Source organism: Hyperolius riggenbachi, chromosome 1, assembly GCF_040937935.1.
Source record: "Hyperolius riggenbachi isolate aHypRig1 chromosome 1, aHypRig1.pri, whole genome shotgun sequence".
In the NCBI taxonomy this organism is placed as follows: Eukaryota; Metazoa; Chordata; class Amphibia; order Anura; family Hyperoliidae; genus Hyperolius; species Hyperolius riggenbachi.
The window spans coordinates 358,607,384-358,632,445 of record NC_090646.1 but is presented as its reverse complement, the minus strand read 5'-3'; the positions used below and the strand labels follow the sequence as shown (position 1 = coordinate 358,632,445).

The 25,062-nt window shown below is 47.2% G+C and overlaps 1 protein-coding gene across 1 annotated transcript in view; it reads left to right on the top strand.

Moving 5' to 3' along the window:
• The window catches only part of EPS15L1 (epidermal growth factor receptor pathway substrate 15 like 1), a 260,710-nt gene extending 243,593 nt beyond the window's left edge, over positions 1-17,117 (top strand). The window contains exon 25 of the mRNA XM_068234205.1: positions 17,102-17,117. The gene's annotated coding sequence lies outside the window, so the exon portion shown is untranslated. The remainder of the gene's footprint in view (positions 1-17,101) is intronic.
• The last annotated feature ends 7,945 nt before the right edge of the window (positions 17,118-25,062 follow it).

Genomic DNA, 25,062 nt, shown 5'->3' with positions numbered 1-25,062 from the left:
GCGGGGTGTTTCGATGAACTCAAACCAGCCCACCCAAGTCTTCATAAATTGGTCTCGTCTTTCATGTATAGTAGAGGTGAGATCCTCCATCTTTTGCACCCAATCAATCTCCCTGAGCCACTCTTTAATTGTGGGGGGGTCTGGTGATTTCCAGCGTCGGGCAATTACAACTTTAGCCGCGTTGACTAGGTGTCTTGTAAGGGTTTTTTTGTAACGTCTAATTGACCATTGATTATGATGTAATAGGAAGAAGGCGGGCGAGTCAGGGGGGAGATGATCTGTGAGAGAGTGCATGATATCTCTTACATCACTCCAAAACTGCCTAAGTTTATTACATGACCAGAATGTGTGTAGCAACGTGCCCGTCTCCAGTTCGCATCTCCAGCACAATGGGGAGACCGAGGGGAACATTTTATTGAGTCTGGAGGGGGTCAGGTACCATCTGGTAAAGACTTTGTATCCTGCTTCCTGGCTTCGAGATGAGATAGAGGACTTGTGGGCAAATATTAAAATTTTCCCCCATTGTTTGTCCGTAAAGGTCATTTCTAGGTCCTCCTCCCACTTAATTCTATATGCTTGACAGGGTTCCTCAGTAGCGTTTAGGAGGGAATATACCAGGGATATAGTGCCACGGATAGGGCCCTCTCCCATACAGGCGTGCTCAAGTGGAGTAACGCGTCTGTCAAAACTCGCTATCGTTCCCTGGGAGAGTAGAAAGTGCCTGAATTGGATAAGGCTCCAAATATCTAACGCTGGGGAGCCCAAGGATGAACGTAGGGCCTCCAGTTCTGTCCATTTCCCCCCTGATATCAAGTGGTGAGCTCTAAGGATGGTACCTAATTTCCATGGGGCATAGCCTCTTGGGCCAAGTCCCATAGGGAAACTCTCATTACCTAAAATGGGCATCAGGGGAGACGGCCAGGGTGAAATAAGTGGCATTTCCCTATATTTAGCTAGTATGCGAATGGTCTGTTGGGGAATAGTGGCTGCCGAGTTTACTTTCAAGGGGTGAATAGACCAAGGTCTACCTTTCAGTGAGCTTCCTAGTAGCTCCTCTTCCATACTCACCCATCGCTTGATGGAGCCGTGCCTGTGCCAGTCAATCACCCTGATCAGAGAGGCTGCAACGTAATATAGGCGTGGATTTGGGACCGCCATCCCCCCTGATTCCTTGGGAGCAGTTTGAACAGTATATTTTAACCTGGGTTTCTTACCGTTCCAGATAAATTGGGAAAAGGTTCTCCTTAATTGCGTGAAGTATGATGAGGGGATGAAGATGGGCATTGTCTGGAACAAGTATAGAAGACGTGGCATTATCGTCATTTTGATGATACAACTCCTCCCAAACCAGGAGAACTGGGGCTTGTCCCAAGACTGCAAGTCCTGTTTAATGCGGTGCAGGGCAGGGGTAAAGTTTGCAGATACCAGGTCTCTGGGGTTAGGTGTGATCTGAATGCCCAGATATTTCAGCGAGCGAGTGGGCCATTTAAAGGGAAAATTACTTTGTAAAAGCGTCTTGAGTTCTCCTGGGAGTTGTAAGCTTAATGCTTCACTCTTGTCGTAATTGATGGACATGTTTGATATCTCTCCATAGTTTTTGAATTCGGCCAGCAAATTTGGTAGTGAGACGTGGGGGTTTGTGAGAAAAAACATGAGGTCATCCGCATATGCAGCTATTTTGTGAGTAGAGTTGGGAAAAGTGACTCCCTGTATGTCAGGATTATTTCGGACTGTGCACAGGAACGGCTCCAAAGAAAGCGCAAAGATTAGGGGCGAGAGAGGGCAGCCCTGGCGGGTGCCATTACGTATATGGAATTGGTCTGATAATGTTCCGTTTGCTTTCACCCTAGCAGTGGGGCATGTATAGAGAGCCAGGATACAACCAAGCATACTATCTGGCAGACCTATATGCTTAAGTGTGCCTGCAATGAGGTCCCAGTCCACCCTGTCAAAGGCTTTCTCTGCGTCCGTTGACAGCAAGAGAGTTGGTATGGACTGAGACCTCACCCAATGCATGATGTTCAGAGTTCTAATGGTGTTGTCTCTGGCCTCTCGGCCCCAGACAAACCCCACCTGATCGTAATGAATTATTGAAGGGATGAGGGGGGCCAATCTATTTGCCAGCATTTTCGCATAGATCTTCAGATCTACATTAAGCAGAGATATAGGCCTGAAGCTCTGGCACTGAGCCGGATCTTTACCTTCCTTTAGGATTACGGAGATATGGGATTCGAGCATTTGAGGGGGGAAGGGATTCCCACCCAGGAGGGGGTCAGAGATGGCATTAAATGTTTTGAGGAGATGTGGGGATAATTGCTGTGCGAATTTCTTGTAATATTCTGCTGTATAGCCATCTGGGCCTGGTGCTTTGCCTGAGGGCGTTTGAGAGAGGGTTATGTGTAATTCGTCTTCTGTGAATGGGTCCTCTAGCATTTTAGCGTCTTCTGGGGATAGCTTCGGCATCTGTGATTGTTTAATATAGTCCGCTATTCTACTCTGCTTGGCCTCTACATTGGATGCAGGGTAACGGTGAGGGAGATTATATAAGTTGGAGTAAAAATCCTTGAAGGTCTCTGCAATCTTTTCATATTTATAATGCATTACTGAACGTTTATCCTTGATACAAGGTATGTAGTTTGAGGATTGTTGGGTTTTTAATGCTTTGGCCAGTATTGAGCTACACTTGTTGCCAAACTCGTAGAAAGTGCGCCGACAACGCAGGGCTGCATATTTAACTTTAAAGAATAATAGTGATTTGAGTTTTTCTCTCAGATTTGTAAGAGTAGTCAGTGTTGTAGGGGCTCTATCTCTTTTATGTTTCTGTTCTAGCTCACTAATCGATATCAGGATGTCATTAATGTCTTTATCCCTTTCCCGCTTTTTCCTCGCCCCTTCCCTAATCAGAAGTCCTCGCGTAAAGCATTTTTGTGTTTCCCAGATCGTGATGGGGGACATATCTCCCGTAGCATTTATCTCGAAGAATTCCTCCAGTTCCCGTTTGATTCTCTGGAAGACCTGTTTATCCTCCAGGAGAGAATTGTTTAACCGCCAGGAAGCAGGACCTCGTCTATTTTCCCCGATGGCTAAGTCTACAGAGACTGGAGCATGATCAGATAGGGAAATGTTTCCAATAGAGGGGGCTGTGGATACTGAAAGGAGGTTATGGGAGACGAAGATATAGTCTATCCTGGTATATGCATTGTGGGGAAATGAGTAATATGTATAATCAATTGCGGATGGATTGTGAAGCCTCCATACATCTACTAGTTGCATGGATCGTAGTAGTGATTTACATTTACGTAGAGCTACATGAGAGACCGATGACTTTTTTGAGGAGGAATCTAGTTCCGGATCTAGAGCCATATTTAAGTCCCCTCCTAGGAGGACACTGCCTTCGGCAAAAGCATGGAGTTTCGCCATAAATGCCTGGAAAAAGGTCGTCTGCTGAGTATTAGGAGCATAAAATGAGCCTATAGTGATCTTTTGATTATGCAATGTACCTTTAATCAAATTAAATCTGCCTTGTGGATCTTGATATTGCTCTATTAACCACTTCCCGACCGCCCACTACACAGGGGCGGCGGGGAAGTGGAGCCCTGCAGGACGGCCTCACCCACAGAGGCGGCGGTCCATTTAAGGGCATGGGCGGAGCGATCGCGTCATCCGTGACGCGATCCTCCGCCGGCGCCTGTCACCGCTCGCTCGCCGCAACATCCCGCCGGCTATACGGAAGCGCCGGCGGGATGTTAACCCCGCGATCGCCGCATACAAAGTGTATAATACACTTTGTAATGTTTACAAAGTGTATTATACAGGCTGCCTCCTGCCCTGGTGGTCCCAGTGTCCGAGGGACCACCAGGGCAGGCTGCAGCCACCCTAGTCTGCACCCAAGCACACTGATTTCTCCCCCCCCTGCCCAAGATCGCCCACAGCACCCATCAGACCCCCCCCTGCCCACCCCCCAGACCCCTGTTTGCACCCAATCACCCCCCTAATCACCCATCAATCACTCCCTGTCACTATCTGTCAACGCTATTTTTTTTTTTATCCCCCCCCCTGCTCCCTGCCCCCTCCTGATCACCCCCCACCCCTCAGATTCTCCCCAGACCCCCCCCCCAGACCCCCCCCCCCTGTTTACTGTATGCATCTATCCCCCTGATCACCTGTCAATCACCTGTCAATCACCCGTCAATCACCCATCAATCACCCGTCAATCACCCCCTGTCACTGCCACCCATCAATCAGCCCCTAACCTGCCCCTTGCGGGCAATCTGATCACCCCCCCACACCAATAGATCGCCCACAGATCCGACATCAGATCACCTCCCAAATCCATTGTTTACATCTATTCTCTCCTCTAAACACCCACTAATTACCCATCAATCACCCATCAATCACCCCCTATCACCACTTGTCACTTTTACCTATCAGATCAGACCCTAATCTGCCCCTTGCGGGCACCCAATCACCCGCCCACACGCTCAGATTGCCCTCTGACCCCCCCTTATCAATTCACCAGTGCATTAATTACATCTGTTCTTCCCTGTAATAACCCACTGATCACCTGTCAATCACCTGCCAATCACCTATCACCCATCAATCACCCCCTGTCACCCCCTGTCACTGCCACCCATCAATCAGCCCCTAACCTGCCCCTTGCGGGCAATCTGATCACCCACCCACACCATTAGATCGCCCGCAAACCCGCCGTCAGATTACCTCCCAAATGTATCGTTTACATCTTTTATCTTCTCTAAACACCCACTAATTACCCATCAATCACCCCCTATCACCACCTGTCACTGTTACCTATCAGATCAGACCCTAATCTGCCCCTTGCGGGCACCCAATCACCCGCCCACACGCTCAGATTGCCCTCAGACCCCCCCCCCCCCCTTATCAATTCGCCAGTGCATTAATTACATCTGTCCTTCCCTGTAATAACCCACTGATCACCTGTCAATCACCTGCCAATCACCTATCACCCATCAATCACCCCCTGTCACTGCCACCCAACAATCAGCCCCTAACCTGCCCCTTGCGGGCAATCTGATCACCCACCCACACCAATAGATCGCCCGCAGATCCGACATCAGATCACCACCCAAGCGCAGTGTTTCCATCTATTCTCTCCTCTAAACACCCACTAATTACCCATCAATCACCCATCAATCACTCCCTATCACCACCTGTCACTGTTACCTATCAGATCAGACCCTAATCTGCCCCTTGCGGGCACCCAATCGACCGCCTACACGCTCAGATTGCCCTCAGACCCCCCCTTATCAATTCGCCAGTGCAATATTTACATCTGTTCTCCCCTGTAATAACCCACTGATTACCTGTCAATCACCTATCAATCACCCATCAATCACCCCCTGTCACTGCCACCCATCAATCACCCCCTGTCACTGCCACCCATCAATCACCCGCTGTCACTGCCACCCATCAATCAGCCCCTAACCTGCCCCTTGCGGGCAAACTGATCACCCACCCACACCAATAGATCGCCCGCAGATCCGACATCAGATCACCACCCAAGCGCAGTGTTTCCATCTATTCTCTACCCTAAACACCCACTAATTACCCATCAATCACCCCCTGTCACTGCTACCTATCAGATTAGACCCCTATCTGCCCCTAGGGCACTCAATCACCCGCCCACACCCTCAGAATGCCCTCAGACCCCAGCCCTGATCACCTCGCCAGTGCATTGCTTGCATCCATTCCCCCCTCTAATCACACCTTGAGACACCCATCAATCACCTCCTGTCACCCCCTAGCACACCTACCCATCAGATCAGGCCCCAATTTGCCCCGTGTGGGCTCCTGATCACTCGGCCAAACCCTCAGACCCCCTTCCGATCACCTCCCCAGTGCATGGATTGCATCTATTTTCCCCTCTAACCACCCCCTGAGACACCCATCAATCACCTCCTGTCACCCCCTAGCACTCCTATCCATCAGATCAGGCCCAATACAACCTGTCATCTAAAAGGCCACCCTGCTTATGACCGGTTCCACAAAATTCGCCCCCTCATAGACCACCTGTCATCAAAATTTGCAGATGCTTATACCCCTGAACAGTCATTTTGAGACATTTGGTTTCCAGACTACTCACGGTTTTGGGCCTGTAAAATGCCAGGGCGGTATAGGAACCCCACAAGTGACCCCATTTTAGAAAAAAAAGACACCCCAAGGTATTATGTTAGGTGTATGACGAGTTCATAGAAGATTTAATTTTTTGTCAAAAGTTAGCGGAAATTAATTTTTATTGTTTTTTTTTTCACAAAGTGTCATTTTTCACTAACTTGTGACAAAAAAAAAAATCTTCTATGAACTCGCCATACACCTAACGGAATACCTTGGGGTGTCTTCTTTCTAAAATGGGGTCACTTGTGGGGTTCCTATACTGCCCTGGCATTTTAGGGGCCCTAAACCGCGAGGAGTAGTCTAGAAAACAAATGTTTCAAAATGACCTGTGAATAGGACGTTGGGCCCCTTAGCGCACCTAGGCTGCAAAAAAGTGTCACACATGTGGTACCGCCGTACTCAGGAAAAGTAGTATAATGTGTTTTGGGGTGTATTTTTACACATACCCATGCTGGGTGGGAGAAATTTCTATGTAAATGGACAATTGTGTGTAAAAAAATCAAACAATTGTCATTTACAGAGATATTTCTCCCACTTAGCATGGGTATGTGTAAAAATACACCCCAAAACGCATTATACTACTTCTCCTGAGTACAGCGGTACCACATGTGTGGCACTTTTTTACACCCTAAGTACGCTAAGGGGCCCAAAGTCCAATGAGTACCTTTAGGATTTCACAGGTCATTTTGCGACATTTGGTTTCAAGACTACTCCTCACGGTTTAGGGCCCCTAAAATGCCAGGGCAGTATAGGAACCCCACAAATGACCCCATTCTAGAAAGAAGACACCCAAAGGTATTCCGTACGGAGTATGGTGAGTTCATAGAAGATTTTATTTTTTGTCACAAGTTAGCGGAAAATGACACTTTGTGAAAAAAAACTATTAAAATCAATTTCCGCTAACTTGTGACAAAAAAATAAAAACTTCTATGAACTCACCATACTCCTAACGGAATACCTTGGGGTGTCTTCTTTCTAAAATGGGGTCATTAGTGGGGTTCCTATACTGCCCTGGCATTTTAGGGGCCCTAAACCGTGAGGAGTAGTCTTGAAACAAAAATGACCTGTGAAATCCTAAAGGTACTCATTGGACTTTGGGCCCCTTAGTGCAGTTAGGGTGCAAAAAAGTGCCACACATGTGGTATCGCCGTACTCGGGAGAAGTAGTACAATGTGTTTTGGGGTGTATTTTTACACATACCCATGCTGGGTGGGAGAAATACCTCTGTAAATGACAATCTTTTGATTTTTTTACACACAATTGTCCATTTACAGAGGTATTTCTCCCACCCAGCATGGGTATGTGTAAAAATACACCCCAAAACACATTGTACTACTTCTCCCGAGTATGGCGATACCACATGTGTGGCACTTTTTTGCACCCTAACTGCGCTAAAGGGCCCAAAGTCCAATGAGTACCTTTAGGATTTCACAGGTCATTTTGAGAAATTTCGTTTCAAGACTACTCCTCACGGTTTAGGGCCCCTAAAATGCCAGGGCAGTATAGGAACCCCACAAATGACCCCATTTTAGAAAGAAGACACCCCAAGGTATTCCGTTAGGAGTATGGTGAGTTCATAGAAGATTTTATTTTTTGTCAAAAGTTAGCGGAAATTGATTTTAATTGTGTTTTTTCACAAAGTGTCATTTTCCGCTAACTTGTGACAAAAAATAAAATCTTCTATGAACTCGCCATACTACTAACGGAATACCTTGGGGTGTCTTCTTTCTAAAATGGGGTCATTTGTGGGGTTCCTATACTGCCCTGGCATTTTAGGGGCCCTAAACCGTGAGGAGTAGTCTTGAAACGAAATTTCTCAAAATGACCTGTGAAATCCTAAAGGTACTCATTGGACTTTGGGCCCTTTAGCGCAGTTAGGGTGCAAAAAAGTGCCACACATGTGGTATCGCCGTACTCAGGAGAAGTAGTATAATGTGTTTTGTGGTGTATTTTTACACATACCCATGCTGAGTGGGAGAAATATCTCTGTAAATGGACAATTGTGTGTAAAAAAAATTAACAAATTGTCATTTACAGAGATATTTCTCCCACCCAGCATGGGTATGTGTAAAAATACACCCCAAAACACATTATACTACTTCTCCTGAGTACGGCAATACCACATGTGTAGCACTTTTTTGCAGCCTAACTGCGCTAAGGGGTCCAAAGTCCAATGAGCACCTTTAGGCTTTACAGGGGTGCTTACAATTTAGCACCCCCCAAAATGTCAGGACAGTAAACACACCCCACAAATGATCCCATTTTGGAAAGTAGACCCTTCAAGGTATTCAGAGAGGGGCATGGTGAGTCCGTGGCAGATTTCATTTTTTTTTGTCGCAAGTTAGAAGAAATGGAAACTTTTTTTTTTTTTTTTTTTTTTCTCACAAAGTGTCATTTTCCGCTTACTTGTGACAAAAAATAATATCTTCTATGAACTCACTATGCCTCTCAGTGAATACTTTGGGATGTCTTCTTTCCAAAATGGGGTCATTTGGGGGGTATTTATACTATCCTGGAATTCTAGCCCCTCATGAAACATGACAGGGGGTCAGAAAAGTCAGAGATGCTTGAAAATGGGAAAATTCACTTTTGGCACCATAGTTTGTAAACGCTATAACTTTTACCCAAACCAATAAATATACACTGAATGGGTTTTTTTTTATCAAAAACATGTTTGTCCACATTTTTCGCGCTGCATGTATACAGAAATTTTACTTTATTTGAAAACTGTCAGCACAGAAAGTTAAAAAAATCATTTTTTTGCCAAAATTCATGTCTTTTTTGATGAATATAATAAAAAGTAAAAATCGCAGGAGCAATCAAATAGCATCAAAAGAAAGCTTTATTAGTGACAAGAAAAGGAGCCAAAATTCATTTAGGTGGTAGGTTGTATGAGCGAGCAATAAACCGTGAAAGCTGCAGTGGTCTGAATGGAAAAAAAGTGGCCGGTCCTTAAGGGGTAGAAAGCCCTAGGTCCTCAAGTGGTTAAAGTGAAGGGGGTATCCCGTGAGATTAGAATGGCAGTCCCTTTGATCTTTGATGATTGCGGGGAGCTGAAGAACGCAGTTCTATAGAACCTATTGAAGAGCCTGGGTGGTTTTGGGCCCTTGAAGTGCGTTTCTTGTAGACAGACTACGTTAGCTCTCTCCTTGTGGCATAGGTGTAGTACAGACGACCTCTTTTCAGGTACATTTAACCCTCTGGCATTGAGTGAAAGTAATTTAAGTGACTGATGGAATTGTCATGATCCGAGAGCGGACCAGGCATGGCGCACGACCCCATATAGCAGGTAGGATTGATAGGGGAAAGAGGTAGAAGAAAAGGAACAGAAAGGGAAAAAGAACAAAGATGCGTGTAAAGAGCCACGCAGAACACAAAAGTGTCATTAACATTTCAACCTTTGTTCCTGGAGTGGACCTTTTCGGGTCCAGGTCCAGGATGGATCTCAACTCGATTCCCAGGGAACCGTAGGGGTTCCCCTTTGTATCGGCGCGTCGCCCTGGGGTAAGTGTGCCCACAGTGAATCAGCAAGTGAGCTCCCTCACTCCCGGGCAGCCGCATGTATAGTGGTATATTACATAAACATGCATAACTAAGGGTATCAGAAGAAAGACTTGTATAACATCTATTAAATTAACATTGAGTAATAAAAGGTAACTTAGCTGCCTAAGCTATAGGCTCGGCACTAATCCCTGTCTCAGCTAGAGCTTAACTTCTGTGGGCAGCCCAGATGACCCCCCCCCCTTTTGTTCCCCGCTTGAAGTCCGTGGTGTTGGTAGCCTATATATATATTTCTATATTGGTCATGGATGCCTGTCATGCAGGGGCACGACTCCAGTAGCGGTGCACCGATCTGCTTAAAGTATAGCCCCAAGGGGAGAGCTACATCTGATACAGCCTAGGGCCTATATGGTTCCCCTGCAATAGTCCCAGGTGTGTCCATAAATCATCCCTCTATTTGTCCCACTACTAAGTTAAGTTCAGGTCCCCCACCCTCCACACCCCCTCCGGCCTAGAGCCGTTCCCTGCTTCCCCCAAGCCGTTACACATTCCCAGTTCACATATAGACGCTGACATGGATACCTTATCATAGTAAGCCAACACATAATGATAATCAGTAGCATGATCAAAAACGTACATGGAGGAAAATGGGTTCCAAAGGGTCGATCAAGCAAGTGGGGATATCTAGTGTGTATCATCAGTCCGGGAGGGAGAGCAGCAACTCATCATCGTGCTGGGAGAGGGCATGGAAGGTCGGAGGACCAATAAGTGGGGACCCCGAGGTAGATCGCGGGCATGTGTGGGATGGAGGTCTCAGATGGTGCAAGCGTGCCCCCAATGAACTTGATAAAGTCTGTCTACTATAGCGAGGATTTCAGGGGGGAAGGAAGGTTTACGACCATCGTTAATCTCCAAGGTAGCCAAAACATGGGAGGAAAGGGAGAGCAAAGTGGCAGTACTCACGCAGGATCTCGAGGGTGCTTTTTTGCTTTCTGCGGCCTACCAAATTCCGGAGAGTCAGGGTCCCATTCCGCCAGGTCTACGGCAGCCAGTGAGAGGGCCTCCAGAAATGCGGGTAGGTCACGGGGATGGCGCAGGGAGCAGACCTGGGTTCCTTTGGTGGCGATCAACTGAAACGGGAATCCCCAGCGGTATGATATGCCCTCCTGTTTCAAGGCCTGTATAAGAGGACGCAGGGCTCTACGTTGGGCGAGAGTGAATGGCGCCAAGTCCTGGTAGAGTGTGACTTCAGCTCCGTCATGGTCTGACGGTCCGCTGGCGCGCGCCGCGACCATGATGTCCTCCTTGTCTTTGAAATTGTGCAGCCTGCAGATAATGTCCCGCGGTTGTTCACGGTTAGTGGGCGCAGCCCGGAGGGCTCTATGCGCGCGGTCGAACTTAAGCTTCTGGGCTGCAGGGCGGTTCAAGAGTCCGTTGAACAGGGAGCTCAGCGTCGGTATGATCTCCTCCGCAGGGACTGTCTCAGGGATTCCGCGGATCCTAATGTTATTTCGCCGTCCCCTATTTTGGAGGTCCTCCATCTGGTATCTCGTGGTTCGAGTAAGAGCCTGTTGCTTCTCGTTGGATTCTCTTAGGGAGGCAATTTCAGCTCTCAGCTGGGCAATGTCCGTCTCTGTTGCGGAGACCCGGCCTGTGAGACCTGAGATGTCAGCGCGGATGGAGGCGATTTCCGACCTCGTGGAGGACACAATGCGCTCCGTCTGCTCGTCTAGGTCCTGCTTGGCTGGAAGTGAGCGGAGGTATTTCCATATATCTTCCAAGTTGCTCATGGCAGCAGGACCCGGTCTGGGCTGGCTAGCGGTTTGCGGAGATGATGTGTTCGGGTCCGCCATCTTGGAGGCCTCGGAGCTCGGTGCAAGTGCCTGGAAATATCGGGTCACAGGGCGCTGAGGTGGTGTAGTTTGCTTTCGATGTTTGCTCCTGCTCTTCTTCACTTTATCCATACCCTTTTAAGCATCAGGGAGAGAGAGATTGATGCATTTAGTTTCTGAAATAACATGCGGGCCCGGGAGCTCAGCAGCAAGACGTCCTTACTCCTCCATTGCCGGCCACGCCCCCGAATGCCATATTCTTTTTAATATAAGCCCTCTTGATAGATGTCCAATTATTTTATTGATCAAATATAGATCTGAAAATGCCTTTTACCACATCCTGTAATGTATACTTAAACTGCTATGTGCATAAAGTAAATTCCCTGTACCACTTGCAATGGTGTGTGCATCCTTAAAAGTCACATCATATGAAATCCCACACCTACTTGTATATCAGCCACTCCCTGAAATCATATTTTATACCATCACTCTTAAAGAGACTCTGAAGCAAGTCTAAATCCACGTTTGTAACTTCTATTTATGTTAAGCACTATAGCTAGTGCTAAAACGCTGCATCCCCGTGGCAAAATGAGGGGTTTATACCCCCCAAATCCCCTCTGCTAAGTCCGGGGAGCGCTTCCTGCTTGAGGCAGAGCTTAGGACTGTAGCTCTGCCTCTTCCTGCGTCAATCACGGCTGATCGCCGCCTCTCCCCACCCCTCTCAATCTTCCTTCACTGAGAGGGGCGGAGAGAGGCGGAGATCCGCGGGCAGACTGACGCGCATGGAGGCAGAGCTGCAGCTCAAAGCTCTGCCTCCATGGGTAGCAAAATCCACAACCACAAAAGTTGTGGATTTTGCACAGGGGATTTGGGGGGTATTAATCCCTTGTTTTGCCACAGGGATGTGACATTTTAGCACTAGCTATAGTGCTTTACATAAATAGAAGATAAAAACGTGGATTTAGACTCGCTTCAGAGTCTCTTTAAAGCGGAATATAACCCAGCATTTCAACTTTGCTCTAAAACATTATTTACAGCATATTATATGCAAAAAGCATTTTTTTTTTTACTAGACCAGCATTGGAAGGGTTAAACACAGAGGTTTCAAGTTCCCTGGAGAGATATGCAGAAGTTCAGATTGTTACATTCTATTTAGTTAGATTTATCTATTGATAAATGTTACACACTCTTTGGCTGTCCTCCAAGCTCCTTCTCAGTGAGAGAGAGTGAGTCACATTCAACACTTAGATACATTTATGTAAACAAAATGTATCTATTTCAGCTTCGGATGCGTCTGCAGAAATCTCCAGGAACTTTAAAGCCCTGTGTAACCCTTCCAATGCTGGTCTAGTAAAAAAAAAATGCTGGTTGCGTATAATATACTGTAAATAATGTTTTAGAGCAAAGTTGAAATGCAGGGTTATATTCCGCTTTAATGTACATTCCAAATAAAAACCGCTACAAAAAACACCACTAGTTAGAACAAAAACATGGAAGTTCGGGCTACAAAGGAACAGGGGCGAGGCAGAGGCGAGAGAGGCTCCAGCCTCAGGGCGCAGTGTAGGAGGGGGCGCACAACTCACTCAGCTATCCTTCCCCTATTGTGTTTGAAGCAGAAATTAATAAGAAAAGGGTATACATGGCACTGACTGCAAGCCAGATGACTAGAGATTGGGGTTGGGGGCTCTGGGGCGCAGACACTAGTCTAATAGCAATCAGTGTGTGACGGCTGGAGTGGGAGGGATGGTGGGGCGCATTTTGATGTCTCAGGCTTGGGTGCTAGCAGACCTTTGTCCCAGCTCTGCAAAGGAATGCTGTTACTATACAATGTCAATTAGAGATGTAGCGAACGGTTCGCCGGCGAACGGTTCCAGGCGAACTTTGGGGGTTCGCGTTTGCCTGGACCAAGCAAACTTTTGCGGAAGTTCGATTCGCCCCATAATGCACTATGAGGGTCAACTTTGACCCTCTGCATCACAGTCAGCAGGCACATTGTAGCCATTCAGGCTACACTAAGCCCTGGAGCCCCACCCCCCCTTATATAAGGCAGGCTTGCCGGCCATTACACTCACTCGTGTGGCTGCTAGAGAAAGACTAGGGACAGCTGCTGCAGACTTGTTCTCCTAGGGAAAGATTAGTAAGGTTCTTGGTCTTGGCTTGCTCCTGGCTGATTGTTATTGCTAAAATAACACCCCTCAACAGCTCTTTTGAGAGATAATATTTTCCAGATGTGGTTTTTATTTTTTTGTGTGTTGCTCACTAACATTATACAGCCCTATCTGTTGCAGCTGGACCTTGGTAATTGTTATTACTGTGCCAGCCAGGCCCTGCCTAACTATCTACCTATGCCTACCTAACTACTGGGGCACCTACTTACCTATACGGGGACACCTACCTACCTATACTAGGGGACCTACCTATGCCTACCTACCTATACTGGGTCTCCTACCTATGCCTAGCTAACTACTGGGTCTCCTACCTATGTCTAGCTAACTACTGAGGCACCTACCTATGCCTACCTACCTATACTGGGACTTCTACCTATGCCTACCTACCTATACTGGGACTCCTACCTATGCCTAGCTAATTACTGGGACACCTACCTATGCCTACCTATCTATACTGGGTCTCCTACCTATGCCTAGCTAACTACTGGGACACCTACCTATGCCTACCTACCTATACTGGGACTCCTACCTATGCCTACCTACCTATACTGGGACTCCTACCTATGCCTAGCTAACTACTGGGACACCTACCTATGCCTACCTACATACAAGAAGATAATAAGGTTGTTGCTTCATTGTGGACAGACCAAATTTGATCAGCTGGACAGTCACTGTTGTTCTATCATTGAGCTACCACAGCCCGGCCACCATATGGGCTTGAAAACCGCCACTGCCTACACTCTCGCCACAGTGCGCACCAGTCCAGCATGGCCGTCACAATGCAAACAGCTGTTTGCGGTGCGTTACACAGTGAGTTTGGTGTGTCAGTGTGAAGCAGAACTCTAATTACACTCCCTGATTGATGTATACCCATGCAAGATGTTTGAAAGCACTTTAGGCCTGCAATTTAGCATTCAATGTGATTTCTGCCCTTAAAACGCTGCTTTGCGTCAAATCCAGATTTTTCCCCGGGACTTTGGGCATGTATCCCACTCCGCCACGCCCCCCTCCAGGTGTTAGACCCCTTGAAACATCTTTTCCATCACTTTTGTGGCCAGCATAATTTTTTTCTATTTTTCAAAGTTTGCATCCCCATTGAAGTCTATTGCGGTTCGCGAACTTTTCGGCGAACCAAACCTTCCGCGAAGGTTCGCGAACCGAAAATCGGAGGTTCGCGACATCTCTAATGTCAATGGATGAAAAAAGAATTGTTAGCATGCATCTAGAAATCCAGTGGCTTGCAAAAGTATTCGGCCCCCTTGAAGTTTTCCACATGCCCTCTGATGACCTGCGTCGCACGTGCGCCGGGGTCATGTGGCGAACCAATAAGGAAGCAGTTCAGAGGTCTCTGCCGGACGCTGATAGTAACGTGGCTGAAGATGTCCCGCTGTGCCTGTATTACAATGACACGCGGCTGATGCGGGGCAGAAGAGACGCATGCATAAGCAATCTTAGCACCTACAGCCATGCCACCCGGGGAGTTATCGCGGATTACGCTGCTGCTGGAGCCGCTCGGGGGACAAGCCGCAGATACACATAGGCATTGCAGATGATTGCATCGGCTGCTGCTACGCCACCCAGGGAGATGTACAGCTGATCCCACTGCCGCCACTCGGGCGACAAGACGATGGACACCGGCATACAGATTGCAGCAGCAGCTGCTATGCTGGAACACCTCCGGATAACTCTGCTGCCACGAACCTCCTCATTATGGGTGAGCTTTTAGTTTAATAGTAATGGTCAATTAGTGTAGCTAGGTTCGGGGGGGGGGGGGGGGGGGGAGGTAACAGGGCTTTGTGAAGTGTAGTATACTGTATGAAGGTAAAAAGGAAAAAAGGAAATGCTGGCACAGCAAGCCGTCTACCATCCAGGGAGGAGGGGGGAGGAGAAAGGCAACACAATCCAATGCATAAGGGTATGTGTCAAGCGCCATGCATTCTCAGCGTGCTCAGGCCAAAGTGGTTTGTAGACATGGAGGAAAGAGGAAACAAAGCGCCGGCACTGCTATCAAACACATTTATTCATGGCAGGGTGAATAAAAACGCATATGTCCATGCAAGAATTTGTATAAAACAACACATACCGTTGGTATCAATTGGGAGGAGCGGTGGGTGCAAAAGGTGGTGGTGGTGCGGTGCCTGACGGCCGTTTCGCGCTATTTGCGCTTCTACGGAGGCTGCAGCCTCCGTAGAAGCGCAAATAGCGCGAAACGGCCGTCAGGCACCGCACCACCACCACCTTTTGCACCCACCGCTCCTCCCAATTGATACCAACGGTATGTGTTGTTTTATACAAATTCTTGCATGGACATATGCGTTTTTATTCACCCTGCCATGAATAAATGTGTTTGATAGCAGTGCCGGCGCTTTGTTTCCTCTTTCCTCCAAGTGTAGTATACTGTAGCTGGGTGGGGGGGATGCATCAGTGGTTAGTGAAGTATAGTGTAGCTGGGTGGGGGGATACATCAGTGGTTAGTGAAGTATAGTGTAGCTGGGTGGGGGGATACATCAGTGGTTAGTGAAGTATAGTGTAGCTGGGTGGGGGGATACATCAGTGGTTAGTGAAGTATAGTGTAGCTGGGTGGGGGGGGATATACATTAGTGGTTAGTGAAGTATAGTGTAGCTGGGTGGGGGGATACATCAGTGGTTAGTGAAGTATAGTGTAACTGGGTGGGGGGATACATTAGTGGTTAGTGAAGTATAGTGTAGCTGGGTGGGGGGATACATCAGTGGTTAGTGAAGTATAGTGTAGCTGGGTGGGGGGATACATCAGTGGTTAGTGAAGTATAGTGTAGCTGGGGGTGAGGTATCAGTTGTTAGTGTAGTTGGTGGGGCAGAAGTGGTTAGTGTAGCTGGGCAGTATAACTTAGAAACATCTTAGGGGGAGGTTAAAGGTCTATAGGAGACTCCTGGACCATGGAGGCACCTAGATTTAGTATTTTTTAATTTTTTCCTGGTTTTTGCCCTCTAAATCTAGGTGCGTCTTATAGTCCGGAGCGTCTTATAGTCCGAAAAATACGGTATATTGTGGATAACCACTTCCCCTATATAACTAGTGTTGCCATCCTATCCTCTCCCAAACCATATATAAGTGCTTCCCGTCTGATTCTCCCTCCCATACATCAAGTGCTGCATTCCAGTTGTAACACCCCCCCCCCCCATATAACATTCTGCTCAGGCTGCCATCAATGCAGAGTGGTAGTATAATCACCTGCTCTTCTTCAGCCACTATCCAGCCTGTCCAACTCTGTTGCATGAGTCAGGCTGCCAAAACTGTTAGGGGCTCTCCAGACTTTGCTGTTTCTAAGGCCAACGGTAGTGGTGAAATAACTGGTCTTGGGTTGGGAGGGGGTGAAAGGTCTTCAGAAGAACTAAATTCAGGGAAGAAGTCTTTTCTAGTATTTTATATATAACGGCTTTATCATGCTTAATTTCTATTTTCCACAGTGGTCTTGCTTCAAGAGGAGTGGCCTGTCAGAGAGGATACATGGTATTTGTTTCTTTCTTTTATCACTTGGACAGGAGTCTGTTTCCCTACAGCTTAGAATCCAGGCAATCATATTGGATGAAGGGGCTTGACCTGAGATACCAAGGATAATTGTGGGAAATTCTTCCCTAACTTCCCCTCCTTCTCGTACATGGTTCTGTGAAGTACCAACCTTGAATGTGGTGTTTGACAGCACCTAGGAATTAACCAGAAACGATGATTCACCAAACCATACATTTACAACCAAGTCCAAGGAAGGTCATTCAACCAGGTAAACATGTGCAGACTCCAGCCTTAGGCCCCGTTCACACTTGCGGTTTTGTCAAAACCGCACCGGATGTCCGGACCGCACCGTATCCGGACCGGACCTGATCCGTACGGTTCCTATCCGGATCCGGTCCGGATCCGGTCCGTTTGCATCCGGTTTCCGTGCGGTGTGAACACGGTTGCGGTCCGGATCCGGTTTCTTAAGGAGATAACAACCTGTAAATACCTGGGGTCTGGGAGGTCAGCAGAAGGGTCTGGGGTCATTGTTGGAGACAGGTGGACGTGTGGAGACCATCCGTGGATACAGAGACTGCAGTTGGGACCATGGATCCAGGCATTTTTCGTATACCTGGGAATTCTCTGTTGTTCGCCTCCTCGTTATCAGACTTATATCAGACATGTTGCTGCCTAGAGCTCCAGCATGAAATCGCTGCTGCCCCACTCTGTGAACTCCATGTGGTCCCCATCCAAAATGCATAGGAAGTGGGGTAGAACGTCCGGTTTTTGTAGCCAGTGTGTTGTGCGCTCTCCGGTTCTCATTACTTTGTATTGGCCGGATGGTGCAGTCCGGCTCCGCCCCGGATACGGCTGCCGGAGGAGCCGGAACAAAAAATAGCGCATGTTGGAACGGACGCCGGAGTCCGGATCCGGTCCGGATCCGGTCCGGCTCCGGTCCGGCAGAACGGACGCATGTGAACGGACGCATAGGCTTTCATTGCTATTGCCGTGCGTCCGTTCCGTCCGTTCTGCAAGCGGTCCGGCTCCGGCACGGCGATTCCGGACGGCCACCGCTAATGTGAACCGGGCCTTACTGATTTATTGCAAATAAAGGTACAACCTTTCAGGCCTGTGCCCTTTGTCAAATGCCAAACACAACAATCGGTCTCCCATAAATGCACACCCCCACAGAAAGGGGTGGGTGCAATACTTAATTAACGCACATGACTGCATTGCAGCAAAATGCCCTTTCTAATCCTTGTCATATGATGCACGTTTCAGATGCACTGCCCTGTGTACCTTTTGTTCTCCTTTCCTGTTCCCCAGCCCATCTCCCACTTCTAGTTCTCCTCCTCCCTTTCCTCCAGTGGGATGGAAGTATCTGGAATATCCCAAGAGAACCCCAGGTGCTCCTCTGCATCTTGAGCCACTGTACAGAACTGCCCCTGTATTGGTCACTTGCAATGCGGTAGCAGTGGGACACCTCTTCTTCCTCCTGTGCTCTTTCTTCCATCCATAAGGCCTCAGATAATAAAAAAATAATAAAACTTTGCATCCTAGTGCAAAGTGTGTTTTTTGTTTTTTTTTTTCTGGAAGAGCTATTACACTGCACAGTTCCATCATTAACTTTGCTCTGGGTTAAAGAATGCTACTGTGCTGACACCGTGCTCCAACTAGGAGTCATAAGGCCTTCCACTGATTGTAAACCACTCTAGTACAAGAAATAGATTGTGGTGTTCTACTGGGATGACATATTCTTTACCATGTGGCAAGGTAAGAAAGCTCTATCTGTAGGGTCTTCAGGAAGGATGGTGACATTTACAGAACCTCCCCATAAAGCTGTTTACCCAGTTCTTCTTCGTGCATGAAAGTGTTACATTCCTGTAGAAATGTCTTGGTCCCGACCCGCGTCAAAATGGTTAAGGTTGTTCTAAAACCTGCACTAACCCAATCTTTAACCTTAAAACTATGAACTGCTTTAAATTTAAAAAGTGCCAAAACTCCAGTGCCAGAGTTTTCCAGCTTCCTCCTGCCCACTGCCACAGGAGCTGTTTATGAGACAAGATCGGGGAAAACAATTGAGGAATTTCTGCATGACAAGTTTGAGCTGCAGACAGATATGCAGCAGGACCCACATGTGCATGACAGCAACCCTGCTTAGATTATATAAAAAAAAGGAACCTTTGTCCAGAGGGTCTACTGACAAAATCTGTCTCAGAGCCTTTTGGTGGAGTCACTCTCTTCCCATTGGCAAGGTAGGTGCAAAATGGCACAAGTGGCCCTCAAATTTGTAAACATTACATAGTAGCAGTGTTAAAAAAAAAAAAAAAAAAAAAAAAGTATGTAGAGAAGCATATCACAAGAAGTAAGAAGTTGGGACAAATATGGAAACACTATCAGCTTTTTTCAATGATTTTAGTAGCTATAAAACTAAAATGTGTATCCTTTCTAGTGCTCAGTACTGTATATTTACCCAAGGAGTGAAACTTGTTTGGAACTCCATCTCCACAAATTGGAAGGAAGCAGATTAGGGGATAAAGTAGTGGGTGACAAGCTGGGTTTAGAGATGGCCTGAACCTCCGATTTTCGGTTCGCGCAAACTTTCACAAACCGCAATAGACTTCAATGGGGAGGCGAACTTTGAAAACTAGAAAAATGTATGCTGGCCACAAAAGTGATGGAAAAGATGTTTCAAGGGGTCTAACACCTGGAGGGGGGCGTGGCGGAGTGGGATACACGCCAAAAGTCCCGGGTAAAAATCTGGATTGGACGCAAAGCAGCGTTTTAAGGGCAGAAATTGCACTGAATGCTAAATTGCAGGCCTAAAGTGCTTTAAAACATCTTGCATGTGTATACATCAATCAGGGAGTGTAATTAGAGTACTGCTTCACACTGACACACCAAACTCACTGTGTAACGCACCGCAAACAGCTGTTTGCGTAGTGACGGCCGTGCTGGACTGGTGCACACCATGGCGAGATTGCTCTTCCTCACTCAGTGATGTCAGGTAATGTCTGACTGCCTGATCAACTTTCAACACAGACACACACAGACAGGTAGCGGACAGGCACAGTGACACTGCGTGCGCTCACGTAGGTAGGTGGGTGCACTGTGAACAGCAGGTAGGTAGGTATATGCAGTACTGGGTATTACAATGTGCAGCTGTCACACACAGACAGGTAGCGGACAGGCACAGTGACACTGCGCGCATTCAACTCACGTAGGTAGGTGGGTGCACTGTGAACAACAGGTAGGTAGGTATATGCAGTAATGGGTATTATAATGTGCACCTGTAACACACAGACAGGTAGCAGACAGGCATAGTGACACTGCGTGCGCTCAACTCACGTAGGTGGGTGGGTGCACTGTGAACAACAGGTAGGTAGGTATGTGCAGTACTGGGTATTACAATGTGCACCTGTCACACACAGACAGGTAGCGGACAGGCACAGTGACACTGCGCATGTTCAACTCACATAGGTAGGTGGGTGCACTGTGTACAACAGGTAGGTAGGTATATGCATTAATGGGTATTACAATGTGCACCTGTAACACACAGACAGGTATCGGACAGGCACAGTGACACTGCGTGCTCTCACGTAGGTAGGTGGGTGCACTGTGAACAACAGGTAGGTAGGTATATGCAGTACTGGGTATTACAATGTGCACCTGTCACACACAGACAGGTAGCGGACAGGCACAGTGACACTGCGCGTGTTCAACTCACGTTGGTAGGTGGGTGCACTGTGTACAACAGGTAGGTAGGTATATGCAGTAATGGGTATTACAATGTGCACCTGTAACACACAGACAGGTATCGGACAGGCACAGTGACACTGCGTGCGCTCATGTAGGTAGGTGGGTGCACTGTGAACAACAGGTAGGTAGGTATATGCAGTACTGGGTATTACAATGTGCACCTGTCACACACAGACAGGTAGCAGACAGGCACAGTGACAATGCATGCGCTCACGTAGGTAGGTGGGTGCATTGTGAACAACAGGTAGGTAGGTATATGCAGTAATGGGTATTACAATGTGCACCTGTCACACACACACAGACAGGTAGCGGACAGGCACAGTGACAGTGCGTGCGCTCAACTCACGTAGGTGGGTGGGTGCACTGTAAACAACAGGTAGGTAGGTATATGCAGTACTGGGTATTACAATGTGCACCTATCACACACACACAGACAGGTAGCGGACAGGCACAGTGACACTGCGTGCACTCAACTCGTGTAGGTAGGTGGGTGCACTGTGAACAACAGGTAGGTAGGTATATGCAGTAATGGGTATTACAATGTGCACCTGTAACACACACAGGTAGTCACTGAATGTGCTGGGCCTGGCAGTGGCACACACACAGTATGGATTATCAAGGCTGTCTATGTAACACAAGTGTCAGTGGGACACACAGAAAGAAAATAGATCACAAGAACAAGATTCACTCTCAAAAGAGCTCTTGTTGGGTGCTATTTTAACAATAAGAATCAGCAAGGAGCAAGCTAACAAGCCTAACTAATCTTTCCCTATGAGAGAGTCTGCAGCAGCTGTCCCTTCTCTATTTACTGCAGGCACATGAGTGAGTACAGGATTTTCTCAAAAAATTAGCATATTGTGATAAAGTTCATTATTTTCTGTAATGTACTGATAAACAGACTTTCATATATTTTAGATTCAAATACACACAACTGAAGTAGTTCAAGCCTTTTATTGTTTTAATATTGATGATTTTGGCATACAGCTCATGAAAACCCAAAATTCCTATCTCAAACAATTTGCATATTTCATCCGACCAATAAAATAAAAGTGTTTTTAAAACAAAAAAAGTCAACCTTCAAATAATTATGTTCAGTTATGCACTCAATACTTGGTCGGGAATCCTTTCGCATGAAATGACTGTTTCAATGCGGCGTGGCATGGAGGCAATCAGCCTGTGACACTGCTCAGGTGTTATGGAGGCCCAGGATGCTTCGACAGCAGCCTTAAGCTCATCCAGAGTGTTGGGTCTTGCATCTCTATGGGGTTCAGGTCAGGAGAGTTGGCAGGCCAATTGAGCACAGTAATACCATGGTCAGTAAACCATTTACCAGTGGTTTGGGCACTGTGAGCAGGTGCCAGGTCATGCTGAAAAATGCAATCTTCATCTCCATAAAGCTTTTCAGCAGATGGAAGCATGAACCCACTTTTGAACCAGAAACCGCGGCAGAGGCGCCTGACCTGGGCTACAGAGAATCAGCACTGGACTGTTGCTCAGTGGTCCAAAGTACTTTTTTCGGATGAAAGCAACTTTTACATGTCATTCAGAAATCAAGGTGCCAGAGTCTGGAGGAAGACTGGGGAGAGGGAAATGCCAAAATGCCTGAAGTCCAGTGTCAAGTACCCAAAGTCAGTGATGGTCTGGGATGTCATGTCAGCTGCTGGTGTTGGTCCACTGTGTTTTATCAAGGGCAGGATCAATGCAGCTAGCTATCAGGAGATTTTGGAGCACTTCATGCTTCCATCTGCTGAAAAGCTTTATGGAGATGAAGATTTCATTTTTCAGCACGACCTGGCACCTGCTCACAGTGCCAAAACCACTAGTAAATGGTTTACTGACCATGGTATTACTGTGCTCAATTGGCCTGCCAACTCTCCTGACCTGAACCCCATAGAGAATCTGTGGAATATTGTGAAGAGAAAGTTGAGAGACGCAAGACCCAACACTCTGGATGAGCTTAAGGCCGCTATCGAAGCATCCTGGGCCTCCATAACACCTGAGCAGTGCCACAGGCTGATTGCCTCCATGCCACGCCGCATTGAAGCAGTCATTTCTGCAAAAGGATTCCTGACCAAGTATTGAGTGCATAAATGAACATAATTATTTGAAGGTTGACTTTTTTTGTTTTAAAAACACTTTTCTTTTATTGGTCGAATGAAATATGCTAATTTTTGAGATAGGAAATTTGGGTTTTCATGAGCTGTATGCCAAAATCATCAATATTAAAACAATAAAAGGCTTGGAACTACTTCAGTTGTGTGTATTTGAATCTAAAATATATGAAAGTCTAATGTTTATCAGTACATTACAGAAAATAATGAACTTTATCACAATATGCTAATTTTTGTAATGATTGCGGAAACACCGCCGCGCGGTCTGACAGCGGGGCGGCTGTTTCCGCGTTCAGACCAGCGGTTTCCGCACAGCAGCATGCGTCTGGTTTGTCTGAGCCTAGTAGTGCACACAGATGGAGAGCGCTAGGAGGCAGGACCTTTATGCCAATAGGAGAGGGATCAGCTGATCAGGACGATCAGCTGATCACAGCGCAGTGGGTGATTGGCTGAGTGGGACTGGGCGGCGCTGAGGAGCGCTGCACTATATATACTTTTTGCCTGTCAGTTGCTGGTTGTCTGCCGTTGCGAATACTAACGTGTGAGCACTCAGACCAGTCAGATCCCACAGTGTGTTTGAACCAGGAGGACCTGGGAATTCACACTTAGCCAGATTACGTTTGTGTTATATGTTAGACCAGTTCCAGGGTGTTGTGACCACGGACCTCACACCCAAGCTTAGGGATACTGTGTCATTGCTGTGTTATGCTTTAGACCAGTTCCAGGGTGTTGTGACCATGGACCTCACACCCAAGCTTAGGGATACTGTGTCAATGCTGTGTTATACTTTAGACCAGTTCCAGGGTGTTGTGACCAAGGACCACACACTCAAGCTTAGGAACACTGTGCTATTACTGTGTTATACTCTAGACTAGTTCCAGGGTGTCGAGACCAAGGAACTCACACCCCAGTCTAGGATCTTGTTGTACTTATATGTTATGACCTTTTGCTCTGTCGACCTTTCTCTTGCTTTCTGATTCGGTACCTCTGCCCATCTGCCCACCTGTTGCCAGACCCTGCTTGTACCCAGTTACCGAATCAGTCTCTCTATCTCTGTACCTGATCTGCTCATGTGTTGCCGACCTGGCCTGCCCGACCACCCAAGCTGTCACTCTCCCTGAGTGCTCAGTCTAACTGTACTAGCAGTAACACCATTCCATCAGGTGTCAGCTGCAACCAGGACTCCCGCCCCTCAGAGAGTCCGGCCTGTTAGCAGCCAGTGGTCTCTTGCCCTGGCTGCAGTACAGTTTACCATTTGGTATCCTTATCCCTGGTTACCAGGTCCTTACTATCTAGGAGATAGTTTCTGCACTGCCCAGGACCACCTGCCCCTCAGGTGGCTCTTGGCCGAGCCGTTTACATCTCCCGCTCCTCGGGAGATAGCCTTCAGTTTATCTAGCATTTTACTCATTGGGTGTCCAGAGGTTAGTCATACTTGTATTATTGGTGATTCTACAGATCATCCATAATCAGGTATACATCTGTATTGTTGATGATTCTGCAGATCATCAACAATCAGATTCTCTCTGGGTGCTGACACCAATCGTTACAGAACGGCAGACCTGAAAAACAAAATGGACGCACTCCACAGCCGTCTTGATGCACTAACCACCTCGGTGGAGAATTTCTTCAGAGTGCTGGACGGTCATCAGACCCAGATCACTGCCTTGTCTGGGTACATGCAGGTCCTTCAGACGGCTGTGGATGCAGTGTGATCCCCTCCAGTTACAGATTTACGCATGTCTGTACCCGAAAGGTTTTCTGGTCATAGATCTGACTTTCAGAACTTTAAAAATCGAGTAATGTCGTATTTTGAACTGAGACCTAATTTATCAGGAACTGAGGCACAGAGAATTACATTTATTAAGACCCTTTTGTCAGGGGATTCTCAGACTTGGGAATATAGCCTGCACGTAGGGCATGAGGCTTTAACGTCAGTTGAAGAATTTTTTAAGGCCATGGCCATAATGTATGATGATCCGGACATTGCCTCCACTGCTGAGCGGAAGCTTAAAGGGAACCTTAACTGTGGGGGGGAATAAAAATTCACTTACCTGAGGCTTTCC